Source organism: Arvicanthis niloticus, chromosome 1, assembly GCF_011762505.2.
Source record: "Arvicanthis niloticus isolate mArvNil1 chromosome 1, mArvNil1.pat.X, whole genome shotgun sequence".
NCBI lineage: Eukaryota > Metazoa > Chordata > Mammalia > Rodentia > Muridae > Arvicanthis > Arvicanthis niloticus.
This window is the reverse complement of record NC_047658.1, coordinates 137,225,867-137,240,608: the sequence shown is the minus strand read 5'-3', so window position 1 is coordinate 137,240,608 and position 14,742 is coordinate 137,225,867. Positions and strand designations below refer to the sequence as shown.

At 42.4% G+C, this 14,742-nt stretch overlaps 1 pseudogene; it reads left to right on the top strand.

Annotated features, from left to right (window-relative positions):
• Positions 1-456: 456 nt before the first annotated feature.
• Positions 457-1,685, top strand: LOC117717047 (heterogeneous nuclear ribonucleoprotein A3 pseudogene; annotated as a pseudogene).
• The last annotated feature ends 13,057 nt before the right edge of the window (positions 1,686-14,742 follow it).

The following is a 14,742-nucleotide window of genomic DNA, read 5'->3' as shown; positions in this document are numbered from 1 at the left end:
GCATATGTAGCCGAGGAATGAGAAATGCCTTATCTGGCATCAGTGAGAGAGGTGAGGCCCTTGGTCCTGTGGAGGCTTGAAGCCCCAGCGTAGGGGGATGCTAGAGCCATGAAGCAGGAATGGGTGGGCAGATGAGGGAGCACCCTCACAGAGGCAAGGGGGAGAGGGGGCGGGATGGGGGTTGCACAGGGGAATCTAGGAAGGGGGACAACATTTGAAATGTAAATAAATAAAGTAACCAATAAAAAAAAAAGTCACTCCTCCTGAGTAGAGTAGATTGGTGGTTATCAAAGGCCAGGGGAGGAGGGCCTGAAAAGAGGACACACTAGTCGGTGAGTGCCCTGATACAGTCAGGAAGAACTGAACTATTTTCCAGTTACATTTTTTTAAAAAGTCTTTATGTCCCTCTCGGTCCCATATTGAACTCGAGTTGGAAGAGGCGAGTCCGGTCTCAAAATGGAGGTAAAACTGCTGCCCGGTCGCCCCCAGTGGAAGCTGTTTATTGGTGGTCTGAGCTTTGAAACCACAGATGGTAGCAGAAGAGAACATTTTGAGAAATGGGGCACACTTACAGACTGTGTGGTAATGAGAGATCCCCAAACAAAACGTTTCAGAGGCTTTGGTTTTGTGACCTGCTCTTGTGTTGAAGAGGTGGATGCTGCACTGTGTGCTCAGCCCCACAAGGTTGATGGGTGTGTGGTGGAACCAAAGAGAGCTGTTTCTAGAGAGGATTCTGTAAAGCCTGGTGCCCGTTTAACGGTGAAGAAAATTTTTGTTGGTGGTATTAAAGAGGATACGAAGAATATAGTCTGAGAGACTACTTTGAAAAGTATGACAAGATTGAAACCATAGAAGTTATGGAAGACAGGCAGAGTGGGAAAAAGAGAGGATTCACTTTTGTAACTTTTGATGATCATGACACAGTTGATAAAATTGTTGTTCAGAAATACCACACTATTAATGGGCATAATTGTGAAGTGAAAAAGGCCCTTTCTAAACAAGAGATTCAGTCTGCTGGATCACAGAGAGGTCGTGGAGGTGGATCTGGCAACTTCATGGGTCGTGGAGGAAACTTTGGAGGTGGTGGAGAAAACTGGTGGAAGAGGAGGCTATGGTGGTGGAGGTGGTGGCAGCAGAGGTAGTTATGGAGGTGGTGATGGTGGGTACAATGGATTTGGAGGTGATGGTGGCAACCATGGTGGTGGTCCTGGTTACAGTAGTAGAGGAGGTTATGGAGGTGGTGGACCAGGATATGGAAACCAAGGTGGTGGATATGGTGGTGGTGGAGGAGGATATGATGGTTACAATGAAGGAGGAAAGTTTGGTGGAGGTAACTATGGTGGTGGGAACTATCATGACTCTGGAAATTATAGTGGACAGCAGCAATCAAATTATGGACCCATGAAAGGGGGCAGTTTTGGTGGAAGAAGCTCAGGCAGTCCCTATGGTGGTGGCTATGGATCTGGAGGTGGAAGTGGTGGATATGGTAGCAGAAGGTTTTAAAGCAAAACAGAAATGGCTACAGTTCTTAGCAGGAGAGAGAGCGAGGAGTTGTCAGGAAAGCTGCAGGTTACTTTGAGACAGTCGTCCCAAATGCATTAGAGGAACTGTAAAAATCTGCCACAGGAGGAACGATGATCCATAGTCAGAAAAGTTACTGCAGCTTAAACAGGAAACCCTTCCTGTTCAGGAGTCTCAGAGCCACGGTTTGCAAAAAGTGCAGCTATTGATTAATGCAATGTAGTGTCAATTAGATGTACATTCCTGAGGTCTTTTATCTATTGTAGCTCTGTCTTTTTCTTTTCATTACATCAGGTGGTATATTGCCCTGTAAATTGTGGTAGTGGTACCAGGAATAAAAAAATTAAGGAATTTTTAACTTAAAAAAAAAAAAAGTCTTTATGTCAAACAGCTGTCTTGTCCAACAGGTAACCTCTGGACACATAGGGCTTATTAAGTTTGGATTTAAGCCACAGTTTGAAAATCATAAAAACTTTACTTCTTTTGTGATACTGGCTAGGTATCAAACACTCCCGAGCCACAGCCAGTTGGTGGTTGCAGCAGAGAATGGGTACACAGAATACTTCCATCACTGAGAAGTTCTATTGGACAGCACAGAAGGATTCACATTCACATAGCCACTAATGATTATACAAACTGAGACCTGCTTTAAAAGAAACCATGGATGCCGAAATAGAGCAGGTGTGGCTCTAAACAAAGCAAGACTGATCTTGAGGAGTTAATCTCTGAAGCTGGGTCTTGAGGAAAAAGGAATTATATAATTCTCTCTGCTAACTGTATATTGAAATTTTTCTAGAAGAGAGAGGGAATACTTTTTTTTTTTTTTTTTTTTTTTTTTTTTTTTTTTTTTTTTTTTTTGGTTTTTCGAGACAGGGTTTCTCTGTGTAGCCCTGGCTGTCCTGGAACTCACTCTGTAGACCAGGCTGGCCTTGAACTCAGAAATCCGCCTGCCTCTGCCTGGCCTCGAACTCAGAAATCTGCCTGCCTCTGCCTATGAATATTCATTTTCTTTCAACAATAATAAAAATGGTCTACATGTCACATGATATTGACAGCATGTCACACATTGTTTATATTTTGGCATGTATGGTGTCCAGTACTTCGTGATTATTATGTAAAATGTCCCCAAAAGCTTTTTACCAAGCATATGAAGTTATTCTTTCTAAAGGCTACTACTCAGTTTTATACTGCATTTGAACAGTCCAGTGTGGATGACTGTACAGAGTGGATTTGAAATGTAAATGGAGAAGACTGAAAGTTACTGCCCTGAGAGAAAATGGATCTGACTGGCATAAGTGAAAGAAGGTATAAACCCACAAGCCTACAGTTAAGGAGGTTTTGACAAAGCTTTCAGGAAAACACAATGAGAACAGGATCGTGTCTTCAATACGATAATGGGATAATCTTCAATAGATGGCACTTGGGAAATGGACTGTCCACATGCAGAAGAATGGGCACAGACCTTCTCTTCACTCTGTAAGAATCAGTTATAAAACAGAGCAAGGACTCACAAAATGAAGAACCCCCCCCCCCCAGATGAAGAGCAGTGAAGGAAATGTGTGGGGAAAGCTCTGTAGCATACAGAAGAGATCTCTCAGATGTGACCTCAGGAGCCTGCAGGTAACTACAGGCTAAGGGAATTGCATCAGCCTGAAAGGTTTCTGTATAACCCACACATCTGGGTATTTGTAGATAGTATTTCAGATAAGGTGATAAAATCTAAAATCTGCAAAGAAGTCAACAGCAAGACAATAATCTCTTAAGTAGGCAAAGGTCCTGAATGAGCATTTCTTAAGACAAGACAAATGGGGAACATATTTGAAAAATACTCAACATCTATAATCACCATAGGCATGCAAATCTAAACCACAATGCTTATCACTGTACATCTGTTATACTGCTTGCTATCTTTTAGATAACGTGGGAATGGAGGTGGCAAGGGGGAATTTCTACACTGTTGCCAATCATGAAAAATGTATAGTCTTTCTGGAAAATGTGAAAGCTCCTCGAGCCACTAAAAGGAGAATTACCATATGATTCAGCTATCTCAGTACTCGTCATGGCCCCGAGTGAGTGAAAGAATCTCCAGACTAGAACTTTCACGGCACCGTTACTCAGAACGCCTAATACATGGGAAGACGCCAGATGCCCATCGATGGATGAAGGCATGTTTTAAAAGATGTTAGTTTCTGTGTGGAATGGGATACTATTGTCTTTAAACAAACAAATAAACAACAACAACAAAAACAAGAGAAACAGGGCATTCTGTCGATGTGGCAGTGTGGACAAACCTGGATGGTGCTCTACCGAGTGAAGCTAGGCACAGAGATAAACACTACAGGATCTCACTTATGTGAGAAATCTTTAAAAGCTGGGCTCATATGTTAAGTAGAGAATGGAGTGGTGGTCACCAAAGGCCATTGGAGGGAAGAGCTGAAAAGTGCACACACTAGGCAGTGGGTGCAAAGTTGGTGAGACAGGAAGGGTTCATGCTGGTCACAGGGCAAAGCAGTTAAAATGCATTAATATTTCAGACTACATAAAGGCGTATTTAAATCTTTTCACAGGGAAAGGATACGTGATTGTGATGATGGGTTGAACAGTTATCCTGATTTGACCACTCCATAATGTGTACATGTATCAGAATATTATCTCATAACTACATACGACTATTTGTCGATTTAAAATAGATTAAGTTTACAGGAGTATGGGGCTGAGACACTGAGAGGATAAAGCTATAGAGTTGCTTCTCTCCTTGTACATTTACATAGGCTCGGATATGGATCTCAGGTCATCAGACTTACAGATCAAGCAATTTTACCCACTGAGCTATCTTGTTGAGCCGATAACCCAGCTTTATAGGTAAAAAAACCAAATAAATAAATTACATTACATTGCAGCTTCAATGCATGAACTCTCCTGATTCTGCTTCCTAAGTATAAGGAATGAGAGACAACAGAGAGAGAGGGGTTGTGTTGGATAAATAGCAATGCAGGTCCTCAAAGAGAGCACACTCCTGTGGGAAGGAAGGACTAATGAGTTCTGTTTAGAGATGCTGCAATCAGGCATCCCTCTGCAGTTAGAGGGAGGAAGCAATTGGCCACAAGCATCTAAAGTCAGCAGAGGGACAGAGACCCTAAGGCACTGGCATTCTGTGACTAAAACAAAGAGAGTGAACTGAATGATCTCTGGTTCTTCTGGACCTTGTTCTCATCTCCATCTCTCCATCCTCAGGAACACACAGACAGAGTGGGGCTGTGCGGCATGACTGGGGCTTGTACAAGCATCTTTTGTGAACACACAAAGCAATGAGATTAGTGTTTCAAGAGGTTGCAGGGTGGAAGAGAGGGCCAGGGAGTTCTGATTATTATTCTAGTCAGCTACATCAGTAATAACAAAAGCCTAACCTGATTAGTGCAATGGGCATGAAAATGAGGGTACGGACTTGGAGAATAATTGTGTTAATTAATTACTCTTTGAAGATTTGAGGCACATGGGCCTACTCAGAACATCTCAAGTGGTAGATTCTGAAGAGGACTGAGGAAATTTAAAAAATGAAACTATTTAGAGCAGAGAAATGGCTCATTGTCAGAATGTTACACAATTCATGTATCCTGTTACTTCAGATTTACTCAGCAGATTTCTGACTACACATGACTTCAGTACCCCATAGCTTTTACTTTTAGACTTCGTTTCCTTCCCTGTGTGTGTATTCTTTAGCATCTGGATGTCTTGCATTTTAACTCCCTATGTGGAAGGTTGCTGGGTTGAATAAGCCATTAGAAAATATAGAATAGGCTCGTTAAGAAGCTTTGCTATTCCACTGTAGGTTTCTTCTGAGATCCCAATCCTTCTTTAGCTTTGTTTGCACATCATGAACAAAAACATCCTCTGGTGAAGTTCAAAATAAAAGTTTGGTTTGTTTGCACTCTTGCCAGGAGAAGCTGGTAGGCATCTAACTCCTGGAAACCTTCCCAAATGGTGAGTTTCTCACAGTTTCTTCCTTGGCTTTAAAGTCTAAAGAATGAGTTTTAAAATGTGCCATGATCGAAAGTATCGCTCAAGATTAACCATACATATATATCCACAGAGTCTAAAAGATGAACCGTTGTGCCAATTTGTCAATTGGCAATGGGGAATTCTAACTTATCAGGACCTAAACTACTGACATGCAACTTACACATTGCCTCCACTAGGAAGACTCATCTGCTTCTGCTGCAAGAAGAAATATATAGTCACCAACCCAAAAATTAAGCTCGAACCGTAGATGACAAGAGATTGAAGTACTAAGAGATACAGAGATTTTGAGTCTTGACAGTGAAGGAAAGTCCCAGGGTGAGAGTGTGCAAAGCCTGCAAGGAAGCAAGTACACACAGGCCGTGAAGCAAGGTGACCCATGCATGCAGCTGATGAGTTTGTTCATGCAGCTCTGGTGGAACTTGGCACTAATCAATGAAAGGCACAGAACGCTGAGCAATGAAAACAGAGCCAATTAGAAGGACAGGAAAAAGAACTCTTAAGTCATAAAACGCTATAGAGGCATTCTGGAAATGTGCTGGTACATGCGTTTTTTTTAATATCTTTTTTAATTTTATAATTATATTTATGTACAGAAAACTTATCGGTGTACAATTAACCCAGTTTAGTGGCGAGTTCTTTAGCCTTCGACTTTTCCAGCTTGGCAATGTGAGCCACAGACTTAGGACCCAGTGGAGGCAGATCTCATCATATCTGCCACTCTAATTGGTCCTAATAGCTCCCACCAACTTCCAAGTTAGCCTGTGTGAAGGCAACAGTGGTGCATGTCTTCCTGTGGACCAGGCACCCCAGCCTGGTTTTCCCTTGATGATGCAATAGGGCACCCCCATCTTTCAACACAGGGCAGACAGGAAAGCCACCAGCTCAATGGGGTCTACATCATGGGCAATCACCACCAGCTGAGCCTTCTTGTTCTCCACCAAGGTGGTGACTGTATTGACTCCTGCTCGGAGGACAGATGGTCTCTTAGTTGGGACGTCCCCTTTGCCAGCAGCCTTCTTCTCAACACAGGCCAGAAGCCTTTGTTTCTTCTCTTGCTTTGTCTCCTTCCTGTACTTGTGGGCAAGCTTAAGCAGCTGAGTAGCTGTTTGCCTGTCCAGGGCCTGGGTGAACTGGTTAATGGCAGGAGGTACTTTGAGCCGCTTATGGAGGATGGCTCTTTGCTGCTGCAGCCTGATGTAGCACAGCCATTTGAAAAGCGTGTTAGATCTTTTTTGGGTTGGATGTCCTGCACAATGCCGAAGTTCTTGAGCCTGTTCTCAAACAAAGGATTGACTACCTCTTTGGCCTCCTGTTTCTTGACGACGACGGGAGACGGGCCACCTTCTTCCCCTTGGCCTTCTTTCTTTTCGGCATCTTGCTCGGCTGATGGAGAGTGCTTTTAAGATCTTTGAGTCTCCATATAAAAACAACATCTGGGGCTGGAAAGACAGCTCAATGGGTAAGGTGCTTTCTGCACATGTCTAGCAACCTGAGTTCAATCCTTAGAACTCACACAGTGGAAGGAGAGACTGGATTCCTGAAAGCTGTCCTAAATATACATACACAGCATGATGTGCACATGCCTTCTTTCACACTCACATAATCATCACCATCATCATCTGCAACTACATAGTACACCAAAATACATCACTTATGACACAAATAATAAGTTATCCCCACAAACCCTAAAACACAAGTAGTTACAAAACTCCCAGAAGAAACTACAGGAGAAAAATTCTGCAGCCTTTGGTGTACACAAAGATTTCTTAGGATATAAAAAATCATGAACTATAAAATAAAAATTTATAGTTTGAATATCAATTTTACAAAATTACCAAATTAAGATAATTTACACCTCAGAAGACACGGCTAGTAGTAGTGAAAAGACAAGGCTGGCATCATGGCAGGCACCTGTAATCCCAACACTCTAGAAGCTTGCAAGTTTGAGAACAGCTTCAGCTACACAGTGAAACCCTGTCTCAAAAATTAGTAAATAAATCAGCAACCCAAAAAGGTATACTATATACATGAGATTTATATAACTAACAGCAGACTAATGTTTCAAATAAAGAACACTTAAAATACAATAAAACAACTTGATTTTTAATTGACAACATACTTAAACACTAGACAGGAAAAGATCAAAATAGCCCTATACCAATAAGAATATTAAAAAATTCAGCATTATTAATTTAATTTAACACCAATAAGGTACAACTCTCCAGTCATTAGAATGGCCACACTCAGTCTGAAATATTACTTGATGAAGGCCTGGAAGCTCATCTGGTTTTGGAAAAGCCAGTGTCTGAGAGACTAGTGTTGGAGGAAAGAAAGGCTTTATTCTGGGGCCCAAGGAGAACAAAGTAGAAGCTTTTGCTAACAAATCAACTTCTTGACTCCAGGGAGTTGTGGGTCATAGACGCAGTGGGGAAAACCAGGGAGAAAGACAGACCAGTGGAGAAGAGAGATATGTGTGCCTTTTCAGAGAACAGATAGAGATATTTTGGGTGTCATATCTGTTTGTTCCTTTCATGTTCCAGTGTTCCCAGTTATGGTGGCTGGTAGGTGTCATTTAAACTTGAAGAAGGAGAGAGACCAAGCAAGTCCAGGTCAAGTGACCCTTGTGTCGTAGTTCTAGACAAAACATTGCTTAGTGGTCTACATGTCTACACAGAGATGACTAAACTCTGACCCAAACACAAAGGCCACAGGGAGTCAAACACAGTAAGAACACAGAGATGCCAAGGCTTTTCATCTGATCCTACTAAGCTACCAGACATCTGTAGGCCCAAGTAAAGGGTTAATGGTTTCCTCAAAAATAGACTCCAGGTCCCAGAGAAATAACCTGGATATCCTTTATCATCCTATCCTATGGTGCAAAGTTATCTCACTGCAAAGCTAGTGGGAAAACAGACTCATATCACCCTGCAGTGTAACCTTCAACACTAGGGATCGTGTAAGTCAGTAAGAACAAGCAGACTTACAGAGTGTATCTAGGTTTTTGCTCGGTAACAAAATGCCAAGTGTTGGTGGAAGTATAGACCAGCTGCTTTCTCATGCACTGGTCATGTGGGAAGAAGAAAATTATTATGGCACAAAAATCTACTAAAGGTTTGCAATATACCTACCTTAGGATTTCAGCCACCCCACAACTAGATATTAACCCAAGAGAAATGTAAACATATATTTTTGCACAATGACTTGTGTGAAAACATTCAAAATGGTTTCATTTTAGCAGTCACCCCAAACTTAAAACAATATAAACGTTCATCAAGAGCTGAAATAAAATACCCATTTAAAAAGTATACTGAGCAATAAAACTGCTAAGCCATCCTTAGCCATGCAAACTGGAGGAACCTCATTTATTTGAGTAAAGGAAGCCATACCAGAGGCATGCCTATCTATTTATATAAAGTTCTAGAAAATGAAAAATGAGAAACGGCTTATAATGACAGAAAGCAGACTTGGGTTGCATGGGCCAGAAGCAGGTGGGGGATTTGACTGTAATTAGACAATGAGAAGACTTGAAGGACTTCCTCTTGGTACCGACACAAAGGTATTGTATTGATCTGAATGAGAATAGCCCCTATAGATTTTTATGCTTGCACTTGGTCTGCAGTTAGTTGAACTGTTTGGAAAGGATTAAGAGATGTGGCCTTGTCTGAAGAGGTGTGTCATTGGGAGGTAGACTTACAAGTTTCAAAAATATATACCATTCCCACCCCCTCTCTCTTTCTCCCTCTGCCTCATGTTTGGAGACCTAGATGTAAGTTCTCAGCTACTGTCCCAACATCATGCCTGCCTGCCTGCCTGCCTGCCTGCCTGCCTGCCTGCCTGCCTGCCTGCCTGCCTGCCTGCTGCCTGCCTGCCTGCCTACTGCCTGCCTGCTGCCTGCCTGCTGCCTGCCTGCCTGCTACCTGCTGCCTGCTGCCTGCTGCCTGCTGCCTGCTGCCTGCTGCCTGCTGCCTGCTGCCTGCTGCCTGCTGCCTGCTGCCTGCTGCCTGCTGCCTGCTGCCTGCTGCCTGCTGCCTGCTGCCTGCTGCCTGCTGCCTGCTGCCTGCCTGCTGCCTGCTGCCTGCTGCCTGCTGCCTGCTGCCTGCTGCCTGCTGCCTGCCTGCTGCCTGCTGCCTGCTGCCTGCCTGCCTGCCTGCCTGCCTGCCTGCCTGCCTGCTGCCTGCTGCCTGCTGCCTGTTGCCTGTTGCCTGCCTGCCTGCTGCCTGCCTGCTGCCTGCCTGTCTGCCTGCCTGCTGCCTGCCTGCCTGCCTGCCTGTTGCCATGCTTCCTTTCATGATGATCATGGACTCACTCTCCAAAACTGTAAGCCTCTAATAAATTTTTCCTTCTATAATTTGCCTTGGTCAGTATGTCTCTTCACAGAATGTAAAAGTAACTAAGACAGGTATAGGGAGCTATAAAATTCATAGACTATTAAGTATACTTTTAAAGTAGTTTTGCTTCTTTTATGTAAATTTTCCTGAAGGTGGTCATTTTATGTGTCAACATAATTATACCATAATGTGCCTAGATACATCGTCAAACAGTTCTGAACATTTCTGTGATGGAGATTTTTGAATAAGATTAACTTTCAGTCAGTAGCCTGAATAAAAGATATTATTCTTCCTAATAGGAATGGGCCTTATCTAGTCAATTGAAGACCAAACCAAAGGGAAGGACTGATTCTCCCCCAAGTAAGAAAAATTTTTTTCATATCTGGTTGTCTTTGACAATCATCTTTTCTTTAGATGTCTTTACATTTGCATCTTTACTTTTTTTTTTTACTCAGATTGAATCATCAGGATGTCCAGTCTCAATCTTAACAGCTTTTGGACAGGAACTACACTCCTGGCCTTCACAGCTGTCAGACCTTCTGACTCAGACTAGAGAGAAACCATCAACTCTCCAGGCCTCCATCTCCCCACCTCACCTTGAAGATCTTTGGACTCATCTCCATACTTGCATGAGCCAATTCTCTATAATGATACTCCTTACATAATATAGATACATATATGTATGAATTCTGTTCATGTATTTGTGTGCCCATGTTTGTCTAAATGAAGAATCCTTATTGTTTAACCCAACATTCCCCAAAGTAGTGTGAGCCTTTATGTTTTTTCTTTTATTTTTTTAAGAACTATTATCTTTTTGTAAGTTTTTGTTATTGTTTTGCTGGGTTTTTTTTTTTTTTTTACATTTATTTAGTTAGTTCACGTGTGTAGGTCAGAGGACTAGTTACAGTTGGTTCTCTTCCCACCATGTATGTACCAGGGATCCATCTCAGGTTACCAGCATTGGCAACATGTGCCTTCACCCTCTGAACCATCTTTCTAGCCCTTTATATTTTTCCAAATAACAATCAACATTCCTGAGGTAACTGTTTCCTGGAACATCTTTTGAAAAGTATCTCTGAGGGACTAGAGCAGTGGTTCTCAGCCTTCCTAACGCTGTGACCCTTTAATACAGTTCCTCATGTGCTGACCCCCAACCATAACATTATTTCATTGCTACTCTATAACTGTAATTTATGAACTGTAAACTGTGTGTTTTCCAATGGTATTAAGTAAATCCTGCAAAAGGACCATTCAGTACTCCCCAGCAGTTATGACCACTGGGCTAGACAACTCTCAAGATCTACAAGGAAGCTTACAATTGTCTCCAACTCCGTTTTCAGGAGATCTGATGCCCTCTCCTGATCTCCTCTGGCACAGCATCCTTGTGATGTATGGATATGCATGCAGATAAAACACCCATATGTAACCAGGCTTTTCCACCCATGCCCCAGTTCCCAAATAATGACTTGGAGGGTTGTTATTTCTTAACAAATACCTAGGCCCTATGCTTTTGCTTGTTCCCACTAGCTTATAACTTATATTAACCTGTTTAAACTATTCTGTATCTACCACAAGGTTAGTTACCTCTCCTCGGTGTCATGCACCCAACTCCCCCAAGTCCCATGCCTAATTCTCAGAGTTCCAGTCTCTCTACCAGAATTCCCACCTTCTTCTCCTGCCTTCTCCTAATAGGCCATCAAGCTTGTTTTTTATTGACACATGATGTTTCCCCAATACACAAGATATTCTTTCTATACCCATACATATAAAATAAATTTTTAAAAACTCTGCACCTTGAGGGATATGGTAATACTGGAACTGAGTAGTGAGTATCTGAACCGAATTCAAAAATGGAGCTGATTAGACTGAGGGAAAGAGGAAGAAATAATGAAGAAAGGAGAAGGAGTTATGAAGTTGATGTCAAAGTTTCCAAGCCAGAGCAACTCTGTGTATGAGAGAGATTTAAGATGGGAAATCTTGAAGAATGTTTCTGGGAAGAAGAAAAAAATGTCAACTGACACATGACTTTGTGAAAGTTGAGGAGTCACGTTGTGTGTGGGAGCAAGCTGAAAATGATTTTGTGACAGTTGCTCTTGCTTGAATATGCTTCATCCTTTCTGAAATTGATTTTGAAATTGTATCTTTGTTGTAACAATGTAGAGGGACGAGTGTATCATGGAGCCACTGCCCTGATGAGTAAATGGACACAGTGTTTGCAGGGCTAGATTATCTGTTGTGAAGATGAGTAATTACAAATCAAGGCATTCTGGTTGGATTTTGTCAACTTAACATGAGCCAAGGTCATCTGGGAAGAAGGAACAATTGAGAAATGTCTCCATCAAATTGGCCTGTTGCTAATACTTTAAATTATTTTCTTAGTTGATTAATATGGAGGGCCCAGCCAACTGTGGGTGGTGCCATCCTTGGACAAGTGGTCCTGGATTATATAGGAAAACAGGCTGAGTAAACCAGTAAGACGTGTTCCTCTATGGTCTCTGCTTCAGTTCCTGCCTCCAGGTTACTGCTCTGAGTTCCTACCCTGACTTCCCTCAGTGATAGGCTGACCTGGGAGTTATAAAATGAAAGGACACCTTCTGTCCTTAGTTGTCTTTGGCCATTGTATTTGTCACAGTAGTGGAAGGCAAAGCAGGGCACATGGCCATTCTTGTGCTTACTGCTCCTCACACACACCCTGGCCCTTCCACCTCCGCCCTGTAGCTCTGAACCAAAAAAAAAAAAAAAAAAAGCTATGACCTAAGTAAGCTTGTTCTCCCTATAAATTATCCAGTCTCCATTGGCTCATTATAGCAAAGAATGCACAGCTAAACCAGATGCTAAGAAAACGCTGTCCTGATTGTTACGGGATTATTGCCAAGGGGAAGTTTTGGTGGCAACAGAAGAGCCGAGTCATTAGGAATAAAACTCCAAAATCAGAATGTGTCTGGAGATATTTAAATAAGCAATGGAAACTCTGAGTGAGGACAGGGAGTTGCCATGGTGGGCAAAAGGGATTGCAGCACAAGGTTGGCAGCCTGAGTGTGGATCCTTGTAATCCATGAGAAAGCTGGAAAAGATATTTTCTCTGACCTCTAAATATATGCTATGAAATGTGTGCACCCTTGTGCACCAACAGGTACACATGCATACACAAAAATAAATTAGTATCTCAAGAGAATGAAGAGAAAAAAGAGAGAAAGGAAGGAAGGAAGGAAGGAAAGAAGAAAGAAAGAAAGAAAGAAAGAAAGAAAGAAAGAAAGAAAGAAAGAAAGAGAAAACAAGCTGAGCCATTGTTCTTCCATTTGGAAACTCTGGGCCATATTTCGTTCCAGTGGGCCACTAATACCACTGACACTGACATCATTTGATACCTACTGAGTGAGATGGACCTTCAGAGATGTAACGGAAATGACCACTTCTTGGTGAAGTCCTGAGTGAGCAGGTCGGTAGCTTCAACACTGGGTGCAGAGCTGGAGAAACCGGATTATAGACCTGTTATCTATTTCAGTAATTGGGAGAATACTCGAGACAGTTTGAAAGCAGTATGTGCAGGCCAAAGAACCACAATCATGAGGAAAAACTAAATATCTTAAAGAGTGATACCCAGCATCCATTAGTTCCAAGAGCAGGTCAATGGAACAACTGAGGAAATGACCAGAATAATCAGAAAAGGGGAAGTAGTAGACGCTAGACATGAGGAACAGACCACAGGGTGCTTTAGGACCTGAATCTCAAAGTGCCATGTTAAGTCGGGTCCATGAGTGACCCCTTTCTGTGCTCAGTGTGGTTCCTGAGGCTTGAGGTAAACTTGATGGAGTTGTTCCGGGCATCAGAGGAATGGGAGAACAAAATTGAAAGGATGGAGACCTGTAAGTGGCCCTAAGGAGCTTGTGCCCAATGTGTGTGCCACCACAAAAGGAAGAGACAGAGAGGTACGTCTAAATAATCCATTAGGCTAGACCCTCATAGTGATCCGGAGAGAATGGATTTCCTGCTCTTAGCTTCATCCTGAACTTTCTTTTAGGAATGTTCTGAACTCTGTCAGGTAGGAACAGAGTAAACAAGTGACACCATATCCCAGGCCTCTGGGAAGGACATGAGTCATCGCACAGAAACAAGTCCATTTCTGGTTTTATTATTGGCTTTTTTTTTAAAGCTGCACTCTTTTTTTTAACTTTCTACTGAAGCAAAAGCAGTCATACAAATTTTCACTTGAAAAAAAAAAAAAAAAACAGAGTTTAGAAACAACTGTGGTTCTAAACAGTTCTAGAGAATGACTTTATGGAAGCAGGTTCCCAGAAGACCAGTGTCTGGTTTCTTATTCCCTATAAATACAGAGGCCAGGCCACCAGTGAGTTCTAATAAAGTTACCTGTCAAACTTGGACCCTATTGTTCGCCATCATTTCTGCTGGCAAGACCTTACCACCACACTCTTCTAATTTTCCAGTTTATGCACATAAGTGTCTGCCAAGAGAATGTTTTTAAAGGCAGAATTAGGACTCTCCTGCAAATAAAAAGTGAGACAGAGGGTAGACGATGACTGGGGAGAGAAGAGAGGAGAGAGAAGACAACGGAGGAGGACGACTGGGAAGCAAGAAGTAGAAGGACAAACGCAGAGTCTGGAAAACCCTCAAGTTATAAGGGTCTCATAGCTGGGGAACAGAGTAGTGTAGGGGTATCTGTCCAATCTAGGCTTACAGAATATATTCATAATTACTGAGTTGTGTTTTCATTGAGCGGTCCTATTCTGATTGGAGATTCAAATATCTCCCGCTACAGGTGTGCCAAAAGACTTTTACTTTTTGCCAGGGAACTAATGAGTTGCTTTGCCCTCTTCAAAGGAGAACTCAGACACACACACACACAGAGACACAC